A 12,549-nucleotide genomic window follows, 5' to 3' on the forward strand; every position below is an offset into this window, starting at 1 on the left:
GCATTAGATTTGTATTTAACACTATTATATAGATAATAAAGTCCATCATGCATTTAACCCGAACCAACATATTTATTTCCAAAATAAATATTGCAAACATCATTTATGAACTGAAATTCATAACCATCTCTAGTCAAACTAGATATAGAAATGATGTTCTTAAAAGACATCAGGTACATGCATAACCTTATTTAAATACAAAACATGTGTAACAGCCCGGCCCACTAGTGATATTGTCCGCTCTGGGCCGAAGCCCTCATGGTTTTAAAACGCGTCACTAGGGGTTACGAACTATCAACTTATGAACCCAGCATCTCTACCGTGTTTTGCCGATGTGGGATTTGCCTAGGGTGTTACAATCCACCCCCCTTATGGGACTCAGCGTCCTCGCTGAGGTTTGCCCCACCATCGTTCAAGGTTGCACGCGGAGCGGCTCTGATACCATAAATGTAACAGCCCGGCCCACTAGTGATATTGTCCGCTCTGGGCTGAAGCCCTCACGATTTTAAAACGCGTCACTAGGGGTTACGAACTATCAACTTATGAACCCAGCATCTCTCCCGTGTTTTGCCGATGTGGGATTTGCCTAGGGTGTTACAACATGTCCACACATGTATAAAGATTTAGATCCTATGGCTAAAGCTTCAACAGTTGAGCTTTTGCCAACCCGGAGTCTAATATCTCGTTAGTGCAAGCTACTACTACTTGCTATACTCTGGGCAGTTCCTTTTCCAGTGCCCATTTTGTTGGTAGTGGAAACACTTTCCTTTACCTCCATCAGTTTTAGTTTTCCCTTTTTGTTTAGCTATTTTCTTGGAAGGACCAGGAATCTGAAGTTTCTTTTTTTTGTTATTGCCTTTCTTCTTGTTGGACTTTCCAGTAGAAGAAGATGCAATCAAAGCTACCTCTTTTCTTTTATTGCCCGGCATATTCTTTTGGGCAATAACCAGCATGTTGAGTAAACTAGCCAAGGTGCATTCTTGTTTAGTCATATGGAAACTTGTCAAAAAATTCCCAAATGACTCAGGAAGGGACTGAAGGATCAAATCCATTTGCAGTTGGAAATCCAAGTTAAAGTCAAGATGTTCTAGCTGCTCAATCAGCTGAATCATCTCGTGGACATGATACCCAACATTCTGTCCCTCAAACATTCTCATGCGGAATAGCTATCTAGATATCTCATAACTCGCATTCCTGCTGCGCTTACCATACAACTCTTGTAGGTGAAGGAGGATCTCACTCGCACTTTGCATGTTCTCATGCTGCTTCTGTAACTCATTACTCATAAAAGCAAGCATGTAACACTTGTCTCTCATATTATGCTCCTTCCACTTATCCAAAGTTTCATGTTCCTCTTGAGTGGCCTTTGGAGGTAAGGGACCAGGAACATTTGAGTCTAAAACATATCCTATATGTTCAAGGTTCAAGACAAGTTTCAAATTTCTTAGCCAATCAGAGAGATTAGGTCCTGTCAACCTATTGCGATCAAGTATGCTTGCAAGAATATTGAATGGAGGTAGTTGTTATGTGCTCATTATTATCAGAAAATTAATTGCAAAAAATAACTAAATTAATTAGTAAATGTATCATGTAATTAACCAAAATGATTATGGTCTTTTAATCAAATTGGTCCTCCCACTAACTTAGCGAATCCTACACTTCCAAAGTAGAAAACGAAAATCCTAGTTAGATGGATTTCAAGTGGGTGATTGAATTCTTATAATCCTATTGATCATCCTCAGGCATATCCATTATTGGAATTACAATAAATTATAAGTGAGCAACTACTTGCCCATCACATCTCATGTGAGGTTCAATCTTTTACCTAGCCCCTAATGCTCAAAATCTCAGGCACATCCATTATTGACTTATCTTGCATTAGTTAAGTTGATCCCATTGAGCTAGTAAATATGCAAATAATTTTAATGTCCTCAGGCACATCCATTATTGGCCACCAAACCATTTACATATTTACAACATCTCATGCTTAATAATTATTCTTAAGAAAATCTCTTAAATTAATTGCATCATATGTAACTATTTAAATTTTCTTAAAATAATTGTTCCAATGGAGGGCCCATGTTATAATTACTTTAATTATAGCATATCCAACTTAATCATTTATTTGGAAGATTTTGTGGTCGTCCTAATTACTATTATGGTCTCACTTTGCATATTATCCATTTAGCATGCATATATCATATACTTGCATACAATCCCATACATCTCATGCATTCATGGATAATAAATAAATATGGTATGATCATGGACTTTTTTAAGGGATTCAATTCTGAGCTACCAAGAATTGAATCAGGGCATTCCTAGGTGCATTTCATTCATTCATATTACAAGAGTTACTGAAGGAGTACATAATCAACACTTGATATTGAATTCCTCCCACTGGTCCCACTAATGCTCTAGACCTCCTTGTTCTTCTTGCAATCCAATTACATAGTAATTCTTGGCATACCAAGGCGAATTTATAAGAACTAAATAAATGAAATTAAAACCCAAAAATTATTACAACCTTAATAATACATGCCCAAAATAAATTGAAATAAATTAATTAATTTACAACCCAAAGAAACATAAAAGAAATAAATTTAATCACATTGGTCTTTTATAGTCCATGATCATGCATCATGCATATCACTATTTAACAATTAAATAAAACATACATACTTAAATTAAATTGAATATCTCATATTTAACTTAAAAATCCAGATTTGAATATGATTCAAACAAATTTAAAAATTCATATTTGAATCACATTCAAACAAATTCAAAAATTCATATTTGAATCACATTCAAACAACTTTTAAAATTCAGATTTGAATCACATTCAAACAACTTTTAAAATTCAGATTTGAATCGCATTCAAACAACTTTAAAAATTCAGATTTAAATCAAAATTTAATTATGTGATTAAAACACCTAATTAAATATTTTAATTAGTCATAGGATGAACCTTAGATCATACAACAATTGTAGATTCAAAAACCCAAACCTTGCACACACCATTGGAGACCACAAAGTGTGCGCACCATTGGTGTTCATCATCATACCGCCACCTTTCCTTTGCAACCAGCAATAGATCTATCATTTCATGATCAAACCACACAATTAAATCATATAATCAACAATCTAAATAGCAAATATAGTGGCTCTGATACCAATTGAAGGAGCGAAAGCATGAAAAACACAAGTTTAGATCATTAAAATTCAAAATTTTTCATCTAGTGTCACATGCATCATGCAAGATTGATTTTTATCTATTTTATTTAAATGATAAACAGTATATTAAAACTCTTTTAATATATTTTTGGATCTATATTTGTCATTTGAGATTTTAGAATTAACAGATTAATTCATTAGAACCTTATAGTAGATCAAGAACAAGTGCACTAACCTTTTTGATACACTGCAGTGTGTTTGGCACTTTTGGGATGCGCTTAGGACACCAGATGTTGTCCCTCTAGCTTATCCACACCAAGATCATCTATGGCAGCCCCTTGAACAGCTTCTAAAGCTTTTTCTATCAATTAGAGAATTAGGTTTTGCCTTTTGAGAGATTATAGATGTAAACAGGACACTAGAAACGATTTCTAGTATTTTTAATTCAAGATATTGTTGTCTAATCTCATTGAATTGATGAGAGATGAAGAAGAAAAGAGGGGAGATGTTCTTTGGGTGGTGGCACCCAAGAAGAACAGGAGCCACACGTTTTAGTCTTTCATAACAACACTTATATAGCTAGGTCATCACTTAAAACCCTTGCCACATGTTACTTTCTGATTGGCTCTCGGTTTAATTGACTCAATCACATTGTGCCAAGTGTCAAACCTATATTTAATCTTGAGTTTTATCATCTTACATGATTAAAAGTCAAATGGCAAGCATATGTATAGTGCCATGTGTCACCATCTCATGGTGCTATATGTCACCCTATGAAATGACCAAAATACCCCTGTGTCTTAATTTTGAGTTCTCAACCCAAAATAATTATTTCTCTTCTTCTAATCAATTTATATCAAATATAAATTAATTAATTAATCTCTATTAATTAATTTCTCATTAATTAAATTCATATTTAAACACTTTAAATATAAATTTAACTTATACTATACATCCAATAACCTAGATTTGGTTTCAAGCCATGCTAGAGACTTTGCAATCTAATTGTAAACCAAACCTATTTATTAATTAATTAAATCATATTTAATTTGGTGATTACTTGTGTATGTGTGTGACTTACTAGGCTCATCACTAATTAGCAATGAGACATGATATCAACTCTTAATATCATCAGAACTCTTTCTTACCATAAATGATTTCTCTAAATCATTTTATGCACCTCATAGACCATGGTTAACACCTAGTATAGCATACCATGGCCAACCAATCAGTAATAAGGTTTATCTTAAATGAACCTATAATCATATGTTACCATGCACTAGAATCTCTCTGTTACAAAATCCCAATTCGAGCTGGAGTCATGGTTTATGTCAAACCCCATTTGCTATGAATTTTATGTTCTCTTTTAATTCCAGTTCTTGATTAAAAAGATTTTCTCATTAGAAACTCTTTTCTGAATAAATCTATCTGTCCTGGCCAGGAACTTGAAACATCAAGAACAATTAAATGAACATAGGATTTTATCCCTATTTACTTAGGGTAACAGATTCCATTTTGATCAAAACCTACCTCCATATATAACTAGTAAGAGCTAACACATGCCCATATACCCATACATAGTATAAGTATGAAAGCAGTATCAAACTCAAACCACCTATATACAAGATAACTGTGCTATCTCAGGTCTAAAGATTATATGCACTAACATGATTTATGACAATACATTGACAAGAGTAAACTCCATGTGCTTGTCATAAATGTCACTGGTTCGACCTACTTATCATGTATAAGTGCCTATCATGTTTGTTATATGGCATGAGACTCACCATTCCATCATATTTACATCTCATATAAATAACATGGGAACAAACATGATTACAATCTTTCTGGATAAGTCATGTTCTTATTGTGAAGTATCCTCAATTATGAACGTATTTATGATACCTTGTGCTAGAAATACTGTCACTCATATTCTTAACAACTTAAGAATAATATTTCTAACAAAATATCAATGGACCTTTTCTATTACATATAAATATATTATGTAAACGGAAAAGTGAAAATGCCTTTTATTAATAAAACATGTACAAGATACATACTAAATGATATGCTCTAGGGCATACTACTAATAGAAAATACAAGAAAAATTAAGAGAAAATAAAAGAGATAAAGTGCAATTAGGATTAACGTGCCAGAATCGTAGCGATGGGTGACCGCACCGTGAAGTTACGGCGAGGACCGTTGACTAGCTCTGGACCGCAGGGAACCCTAGGAAATATTTTCGAGACCAAATTAAAGGTCTACTGAGGTGTAATTGACATTAGAAATGTCAAAGAAAATTTAGTAAATCAGTACAAACAAAAACGAAAATTAAAGAAATTGGCGGGTCAAGGACCTAATCGGTAGCACCGAAAAATCAGAAATACAATCTGAAAAGGGGCATTTGAGCCATTTGATACCTCGAGTTGACTTTTGACCTAAATTTCCATGAATAATGAGTAGTATTAAAATTTGAAAATGTCATGAAAATAAGAAGTTTTATACATAAAGTAATTAAAAAAATTATGGGGACATAATTGAAATAACTATAAGTTTAATTATTCTAATACTAACATAAAGTGAGTGGCATGTATTATATTCATAAACCTTAATTAGTGGAGCATTATGGACATATAAAAGCACCAGGTGGACAGAATTTATCACCAAAACACTTCATCTTCAACCTCACACGCCCATGGCCAAATTGGAGCTCTCAAGCTTCCTCCATGGCCATTCATGCATGAGCTCAAGTTCTCCATGATCAAGCCACCATTTCTTCAAGAGTTCTTCAATAAAGTTGTTCTACACAGCTTGGGAAGTATTTAGGTAACAAAAAAAAAAGCAATATTGGTGAGGTTTAGAAAGCTCCAAATAATGGTTAGTGCTAGTTTTTCATTCCTTGCTTCATTAAACTTTGTTTTAAGGTTGAGATGAGTTGAATGGTGAAGAAATTTGAAGGTTTTGATGAGTTTTTGATGTGTACAATTTTTGGCAAACATGGAAGTGGAAGGTAATTGAGTTGTTCTTACATGTATTTGATAGGAATTAAGGTTGATTAGAGTAATTTTATGTGCTAGTAAGTCAATTTGGTGAATATGTGATGATTGGGTATTTAATTTAGGGCTTGAACAAATTTTGGAGACCTAAGAGCAAGTGGTAATTTTTAACAACTTTGATGGGTTTAGTAGATGGTTAATTACATGAATTTGATTAATGAATCAAGGTATTGATGAATGGTGAAAGTATAAGTCATGTTACTAATTGAGATTACATGTATTGATTAGTAGCTTTTTATGTCTACATGGTAGACTTTGACTAATTTATTTAGGATTGTGTATTAAACATTGTGGATCAGTATAAACTATTGGAAAATTGACAAAAATGAGATGTAATGAATGATGTTAGTATGTTACTAATCCAAAATTTAGGTATAGGGAGCTAAGATATAGAAATTTGAATGTGTAGTTGATTGGTATTTGAGAATGGTATAAGGGCAGTATGCATTTGAGCCTATAACCCTAATTTTGTGACCCCAATTGGTATGAGGCTAATTGGAGGTAAAATTAGACATATAATGAACCAACTTTCATGTAGAAGTCTTAACAAAAATATGTCTAGAAAGTGACTCAAAAAGTGACCTAATCCGGAATTGGTAAATTGAAACCCAGAATTTTTGACCATATGAACAGTAGCCAGTATTTTGGCCATAACTCACTCAAAACAGGTCCAAATGACCTGAAATTTATATCATTGGAAAGCTTAGACATAGGGCTACAACTTTGGTTAAGACCACCAAGCCCAGAAATTCCATTAAGTTAGTCAAATTGATTGCCCAAGTTGGGTTACAAAAACTGGCTGAATTAACTTTGACTTAAAAATGACCTAATTGTGCAATATAAGTGCAACTTGACCAGCCATAGTTAAATGACCATATCTTTGTCTACACAAACCCAAATGACCTAACATTAGTGCCAAATTTTAATAAGACATAGACCTATAATATTGAAATTTTGACCAGAACCCATAAATTAAGGGAACTAGGTCAACTAAGTTGATTAAGTTGATACACTAAATATGAAATCGGTACAATTGACCATTAAGTCCAGAAAAATTCAAATAGGCATATCTCTCACAAGAAGTTTCCAAATGTAATGAGTCATACCAATCTGGAAAGCTAAGAAAGAGACCTAAAACTTTGTTTTAGGCAACTTCCTCAAGTTATAAATGTATAAGGTCGGAATATAAGGTCAAAGCCATTGACCTAATTGTCACCTTGCCAATATAGGACCTTTGAGTCCAAGTAAACAATTTGACTATAAATAATTCTATAAAACTTGACAAATTACAAGTAAAATTTTTTATTGACCTTAAGACATAGGGCATCAATACTTATGAAGAATGCTAGACCTCAATGTTATTACAAATAGTCTAAATAAATTAGTAAAATCAGAACTGAAAATGCCTAATAAGGAAGTCAAAATTTAGATTTGACCTAGTTATGGTTAAATGACCATAACTTAAGCTATACAACTCCAATTGGAGTGATTCAAAAAAGAAATTAAATAAGACACAATGAGAAAAAATTTAATGAAGAGAAATCTACTAAATTTACACCGTAGCCTGGTCCAATGGATAATAAACATTGGCCATGAAATCAGAATAATTGTAATAAAATGCAATAAGTCTTAGAAATAAAATTGGCAACAAATGCCAACTTGTGAGAATTGTAAAATGTACTATATTGCCATCATATTAAAATGCAAATTGTGACATGTTGATACTGGAATCAACTTATCCATAATGTATAAAAGGTCAACATTTTCGTTGACCAGTGAAAGGCATAATGACCTATAAACCCTAAAAATAAATAACTAAATATTTAATCTTGTAATATGTCCTAGTTTGCCTAGTTGACTAGTTTGGATAGATTGGCATGCCAATAGGCACTGACAGCTGTACTATTAATAGCCTATGGCTATACGGATTATGTTTTTAATAGCCTATGGCTATACGGATTTTGTTTTTAATAGCCTATGGCTATATGGTTTTTAATAGCCTATGGCTATACAGATTATGTTAGTATACTCGGCTTATTGCTTGACTGATTATATGGCTTCTTAGCCACACTGTTTGCACATAGGGAAATACTTTGTATCGATGGTGTGACGGCCCGAGGTACTAGGTACCCAGTGCTATTTTAACCATTTATCCAGTCTGGTTAGTTGTATAGGCTACACGGGTAATCAATTAAAACATTATTCAATTCAGGCAGTTAAGTCAAGTTAAGTATAATAAAATTTTCGTACAATTAAATTAAGTATTGAATCAAATGAGTAAAAGAGATTAACAATAGAAACATAACAAAAATACAATTTGCAGAACCGTAGAGACTTAAAGAACAATATAGTTCGAATAATTTGTACGCTGAATATATTTACTGAAAGGTTATAAACTAAGCACTTCCAAAGAGGAACAAACTGGTATATAAGATAGTTGATACTATAAATTCCATACTAAATTAAATTGATTCCTGAGTATCCGAATTATGATTTATTTCTTTTTTTATTTGTATATATTATTTCATTGTTGTATTATTGCACCACTAAGTAGAAATGCTTAGCGCAATAGAATTGTTTCCTCCTGCAGGTACTGAAAGTAAAACTAGTAGATAGTTGACTGAGATTTTTGGAGTCCAGATCTGCAGAAAGTGTCAGAAGAGTTCAAGGTTGTTACCTCCTCAGCAATGCATGTAGATAGGGCTCACATTAAGAATATAATGTATTTTGTATATTTTAATTATTTCTTATGTTGTAATTCAAATTAAGAAATTATATTGAATAAGTTTGTGATTTAATTAAACTGTATAACATGTAGACTGTGATTTTATGCAATTAGTTGCAAATTATGTACATTGATGAAATTGAGAATTTCGATACAAGAGCTGAGAGTGATTATGAATGAAACTGTGATTATGATTATCGAGACTATATGGTATTTACCACATTAGTCAGACTTTAATAAATAATGTTAGTGCCTAAACCATTTTTGAACAAATATATCAAAAAAACTAAAATGAAATAAGATAAAATCAGGTGCTCCGGCACTCCGTATGACACGCTTTGCTCTGCTACACTGTAGAAGAGTGAGCGGTGTTACATTTAGTGGTATCAGAGCATGGTTTAGGCGTTCCTCGATAAAGATAGGTAGAAAGATAGTGTGCATACATGCATTGCATTCATATGAGTCAAGGTGACCCTAATGCAGATCTGTTTACTTTTGATTATTCAAGGTTAAGATATAGACTCAAAGTCACAGAGGGCATTAGAGAAAGAAGTAGAGAGCCGTAATCCGACTAGGAGTGATATGGAAAATAATGATGGAAGAGTGAACAAAATTATGAGATGACGATAGTCTTAGTTATTTGAATTCAATGAATTTCGAGGACAAAATTCCTTTTTAGAGGGGAAGAGTTGTATCATCCTCACTATACGTAGTCTGTACGTACTACTATTCTGATGACTAAGGTTTTCCGGGCAGATAGCTAGAATGGGGACAGCCAGAGTACAGACTATCAGAATGTCTGGAACTACATTTTGGTAATAGTGAGGAGACATAAAATAATGGAATACAAGGTAAGAAAATACAAGAAAAATTAAGAGAAAATAAAAGAGACAAAGTGTAATTAGGTTAAAACGTGCCAGAATCGTAGCGATGGGTGACCGCACCAGGAAGTTACGGCGAGGACCGTTAACTAGCCCTGGACCACGGAGAACCCTAGGAAATATTTTCGAGACCAAATTAAAGGTCTACTAAGGTGTAATTGACATTGGAAATGTCAAAGAAAATTTAGTAAGTTAGTACAGACAAAAACAAAAATTAAAGAAATTAGCGGGTCAAGGACCTGATCGATAGCACCAAAAAATCAGAAATATAACCCGAAGAGGGGCATTTTGGTCATTTGACACATCGAGTTAACTTTTGACCTAAATGTCCATGAATAATGAGTAGTATTAAAATTTGAAAATGTCATGAAAATAAGAAGTTTTATACATAATGTAATTAAAAGAAATTATAGGGACATAATTGAAATAACTATAAGTTTAATTATTTTAATATTAACATAAAGTGAGTGGCATATATTATATTCATAAACCTTAATTAGTGGAGCATTATGGACATATAAAAGCACCAAGTGGACAGAATTTATCACCAAAACACTTCATCTTCAACCTCACAGACCCATGGCCGAATTGCAGCTCTCAAGCTTCCTCCATGGCCATTCATGCATGAGCTCAAGTTCTCCATGATCAAGCCACCATTTCTTTAACAGTTCTTCATTAAAGTTCCTCTACACAGCTTGGGAAGTATTTAGGTAGCAAAAAGAAACAATATTGGTGAGGTTTAGCAAGCTTCAAATAAGGGTTAGTGCTAGTTTTTCATTCCTTGCTTCATTAAACTTTGTTTGAAGGTTGAGATGAGTTGAATGGGAAAGAAATTTGAAGGTTTTGATGAGTTATTGATGTTTACAATTTTTGGAAGCCATGGAATTGGAAGGTAATTGAGTTGTTCTTACATGTATTTGATGGGAATTAAGATTGATTAGAGTAATTTTATGTGCCAGTAAGTCAATTTGGTGAATATGTGATGATTGGGTATTTAATTTAGGGCTTGAACAAATTTTGGAGACCTAAGAGCAAGTGGTAATTTTTGGCAACTTTGATGGGTTTAGTAAATGGTTAATTACATGAATTTGATTAATGAATCATGGTATTGATGAATGGTGAAAGTATAAGACATGTTACTAATTGAGATTACATGTATTGCTTAGTAGTTTTTATGTCTACATTGTAGACTTTGACTAATTAATTTAGGATTGTGTATTAAACATTGTGGACCAGTATAAACTATTGGAAAATTGACAAAAATGAGATGTAATGAATGATGTTAGTATGTTACCAATCCAAAATTTAGGTATAGGGAGCTAAGATATAGAAATTTGAATGTGTAGTTGATTGGTATTTGAGAATGATATAAGGGTAGTATGCATTTGAGCCTATAACACTAATTGTGTTATCTCAATTGGTATGAGGACAATTGGAGGTAAAATTAGACATATAATGAACCAAGTTTCATGTAGAAGCCTTACCAAAAATCTGTCCAGAAAGTGACTCAAAAAGTGACCTAATCCGGAATTGGTAAATTGAAACCCAGAATTTTTTACCATATGAACAGTAGCCAGTATTTTGACCATAACTCACTCAAAACAGGTCCAAATGACCTGAAATTTATATCATTGGAAAGCTTAGACATAGGGCTACAACTTTAGTTAAGACTCCAAGCCCAGAAATGCCATAAACAAGTCAAATTCATTGCCCAATTTAGGTTACAAAAACTAGTCGAATTAACTTTGACTTAAAAATGACCTAATTGTGCAATATAAGTGCAACTTGACCAGCCATAGTAAAATGATCATATCTTGGTCTACACAACTCTAAATGACCTAAAATCAGTGCTAAAATTTCAATAAGATATAGACCTACAATATTGAAATTTTGACCAGAACCCAGAAATCAAGGGAACTAGGTCAATTAAGTTGATTAAGTTGACACACTAAATCTGGAATTGGTATAATTGACCATTAAGTCCAAAAAATTCAAATTGGAATATCTCCCACAAGAAGTTTCCAAATGTAATAAGCCATACCAATCTTGAAAGCTAAGAAAGAGACCTAAAACTTTGTTTTAGGCAACTTCCTCAAATTCTAAATGTATAAGGCCAGAATTTAAGGTCAAAGCCATTGACCTAATTGAGGACCATGCCAATATAGGACCTTTGAGTCCAAGTCAACAATTTCACTATAAATAATTCTATAAAACTTGACAAATTACAAGTAAAATTTCTTATTGACCCTAAGACATAGAGCAACAATACTTATAAAGAATGTTAGACCTCAATGTTATTACAAATAGTCCAAATAAATTGGTAAAATAAGAATAAAAAATGCCTAATAAGGAAGTCAAAATTTAGATTTGACCTAGTTATGGTTAAATGACCATAACTTAAGCTATACAACTCTAAATGAAGTGATTCAAAAAGGAAATTAAAGAAGACACAATGAGAAATAATTTAATGAAGAGAAATCTACTAAATTTACACTATAGCCTAGTCCCATAAACAGTAAACATTGGCCATGAAATCAAAATAATTGCAATAAAATGCAATAAGTCTTAGAAATAAAATTGGCAATAAATGCCAACTTGTGGGAATTGTAAAATGTACTATATTGGCATCATATTGAAATACAAATTGTGAAATGTTGATACTAGAATCAACCTATCCATGATGTATAAAAAGGTCAACATTTTCGTTGATCAG

The sequence above is a fragment of the Hevea brasiliensis genome, chromosome 16, assembly GCF_030052815.1.
Source record: "Hevea brasiliensis isolate MT/VB/25A 57/8 chromosome 16, ASM3005281v1, whole genome shotgun sequence".
NCBI classification, from domain to species: domain Eukaryota; kingdom Viridiplantae; phylum Streptophyta; class Magnoliopsida; order Malpighiales; family Euphorbiaceae; genus Hevea; species Hevea brasiliensis.